This window comes from Cotesia glomerata, unplaced genomic scaffold (genome assembly GCF_020080835.1).
Source record: "Cotesia glomerata isolate CgM1 unplaced genomic scaffold, MPM_Cglom_v2.3 scaffold_724, whole genome shotgun sequence".
NCBI classification, from domain to species: domain Eukaryota; kingdom Metazoa; phylum Arthropoda; class Insecta; order Hymenoptera; family Braconidae; genus Cotesia; species Cotesia glomerata.
In genome coordinates this window covers 1-3,246 of record NW_025404374.1, presented here as the reverse complement: position 1 = coordinate 3,246, position 3,246 = coordinate 1, and the positions used below count along the sequence as shown (strand labels likewise).

Genomic DNA, 3,246 nt, shown 5'->3' with positions numbered 1-3,246 from the left:
ATCTTGTGTTTCTCTTCGTGGTTGCCCAGAAAGCTCCCTGGCGCGAGATGTTCAGTATCTGGCCAGGAGGTCACATATTCTGATCAGAGACCAACTGTTTTATGTTCTTAAGCAATAATATAATATAGGAGTTCTTTTAAGAAAATACTATTTTTTATCATGCATCATAAAAAATGAAAAACTTAATTTTTTAATTTTCTGTTTATTAGTAACAACTTAATAAAAGTTTTTTCTCTTTTCATACAATTTCTATAAGTCTATTATTCAATTCATAATTATTTTAATCACTTAGAAATTATAATAATAATTCTCAAACCAGGCAGATTTGAGTTTTTTGTCATGATTCAACTTAATTGGAATTTGAGTTAATTTCATTTTTATTTACATTTATAACTAATGGTATTTAAAATCTTGTGCACTCTGATAAGCAACCATTGTCATTATTTTCTTTGAGGAATGGGTTGTGATTAATTTGTCACTTATTGCTTGTATTATTATTCGTCGGATATCTTCTTGCTATCTAGCCATCTATAATTAAACAAATACAAATGCAATTTTTACTATTGGCCGGTTGAGTATTGTTTAAAATCCAAAAATTCCACGTTAATATTTACCACGCACCATCAAAGAATAGAATATTCCACGCTAAAAATCTCTTTCTTCCATGAATATACTCGGAGTTCATTATTTTCTTTTCATTCAACTGACAATTGGCCCGTGTTAGGCAATCGAATCTATTAAAACATAAGAAAAAAAATTCATGATTTAATATAAAATTTCTTCAAAAATGCTATTTGTTAATAAATCATTTAAAATAGTTTAGGAAGTTTTAAGTGTCATGTAAAAATGGATTTGAAAGAAACAAAGGAAATTTTTATTATAATTGCTGCTGAGTTAGACTAAAAAATCAGAATTTATTGACGCGAACAACGTTCAAGAAAAATATTTAATGAGGTGTTTCTTGTTTGTTTACTTCTCCAATATAACATCCTTTCAACTGTCATTTCAAAATTTTTCAATGTTAATGCATAGCACATAATCTTGCTACCAAATAAACTTTCAAATCTTTTTTTTATAATTAAGTGACTGGGGGGGTGCTACTGAGGCTTCAATGAAAGTGGACGTGCTCTAAGTCTAGTCTCTAAAAAAGATTTTACAAATTAGGCAGTTGAAAGGTTGAAGTTATCATTGACTCAATCAATCTATGTTATTATACAGAATTGTGATTAAAATCAAAGATAATTAAAAAGAAGTACTTCCAGTACAAAGGTAATTCTGTTAAAATAGATGGCCAGCTGAGGATGTTGGTTAGGTCTTAATTTTTCAAGTGGATAGTATTATGTTGCTGACTCGCTGGAGAGAAGCGACAGTGTAGCGGCATCTTCTGGAAAGAGAGGAGAAAAATCTAGAGGGGTAAACACGAAGAAGGAATCAAAGTTACTAACATCAAATAATGGTACAAGAAATAAACAAACAACTAGAAAATCAGTAATCCTGATAACAGCAGAAAAGATCAACCCAAAAGCACCACTGTTTGATTGGTCACCGAAAAAAAGAAGTTAGGAAGAAAACCAAATATTCTGAAAAGGTTTACAGTCTACAAGTTTGTTTCCTTTTGACTTCAAGAAATATGTGAATGAATAATAATTATCTTAACGGAGATGTTTCTTTTCACCTTTTGGGTCTCTCCAACTCCAACTCAGGAAATTTAACAATGGTGTGGAAACAGCAAAGGAGAAAAAGCTTGTATCAATGGCTGATGTCATGGCTGGATTAAAGAAGGATAAGTGAGTGAATCTGCAACTCCTAGGTAATTCAATCAAAGAAGAAATGAAGAATGTTACAACCTCACTGTCAAAAAATTGGCAGAGTTAAAAGTCGATATCCACGAAGGCTGGAGGGAAAAAAATAAAGAAAAGGTGCGTCGATATATAGGAGATTGGAGGCCGTTGAAAAGAGAAATGGACTCTGAAAGCTGTAAAGACCCAAGTCAGGAGAGAAAGAGTAGCGGCAGCAGATTTAAAAATGAAGTGGATGGAGATGTAAAAAGACGCATGGAAGAAATGCAGAAACTACATTGGTACGAATAGCAACCGAACAGAATTGAGGAGTCAAATACTAACGAATAGAAAATGGGCTAAAAGTGTCACCAAAAGAAAACGAAAGAGCTTGAGTGTAATATAATGATAAAAGTTTTGGAAGCTACTAACAGGGGAATTAAAAAAAAACAATAACTAGTTTTCTTAACCAAAAATTCTCGATTGAGAAAAATGATATCTTAGAGATTGTTCCCCTAGGGTAGAAATAAAAGAAAATAATTGAGGGTTAAACTAAAATATTTATAGTAAGTTGTTAGCCAGAATTCAATGTCCGTGAAAAACCTTTTAAAATTGGAATATTGAGTTCTGTCTTTAAGGGAGGTTTATGGGTTTCCTCTGAGAAAAAATGGCCTAATGTCCAACAATTTTTTTTTAATATGTACATATAAATTGATTTTCTTATTAGTTTAAGAAAAAAACAAACCATGTTTAACAGTCTCAAGTTTGGGAATCGATATCTTTGAAACGGCTTGACTTGCGCAAAATTTTAGTCAGACAGCTTTCTTGTCGAACATTTAATTACCAATAAGAAAAAAGGTTTAGTTTTACCTATCAAGTGGTTCGTTACGTTACAAAATTCCAAACTTTAAAAGAATATTTTTTATGTTGTTTAAATGGGAAATAGAAATTAAATGACGCCACCTTTAAATATTAATAATAAGAGCTCATATTTTCAGAGGGATCTTTTTCTAGAGATACTCTGACGATTTCTCAATGTTCATTTGGAAAAAAAATATTCGATTTTTTTGATACACTCTAATAAGTATACTTTCCAAATTATTTTTAATTGTGACTCATCATTAATAATAGGCGAAGGATTGTAATATTCATACTTTGAAATGTTTCTAAAAGCAATTGAATTACGTTCATTGGATTCACTCTCATTATTATAATATCATTTGTAACGGAGTGATCGTTACTCGGTAAATTCCCCTATTTCGGTACCCAGTTATTTATCGACTGCTCACAGTGCGCTGTGATCTAAAGCTCGTTTAGAGCTAGTAAGAAAGGTCCCAAGGTGGAGAAGCCGGCGTAGTGGTAGTGGGGAGAGCAGAGGGAGCAATAAGTGTAGAACTAAATTTGGTAATAATCATTGTGACTGACAAGGGGAGGATACGACATTGGGGAAACGGATTTGGATATTCTT

General features: G+C 31.9%; 1 long non-coding RNA gene across 1 annotated transcript; it reads right to left on the bottom strand.

The window, feature by feature from the left end:
- Positions 1–449: 449 nt before the first annotated feature.
- Positions 450–680, bottom strand: LOC123274770. The gene is made up of 2 exons (XR_006511573.1): positions 622–680; positions 450–528 (listed from the first exon to the last, which is right to left on the bottom strand). It is a non-coding gene; the product is annotated as an uncharacterized LOC123274770 (long non-coding RNA).
- Between the last annotated feature and the right edge of the window lie 2,566 nt (positions 681–3,246).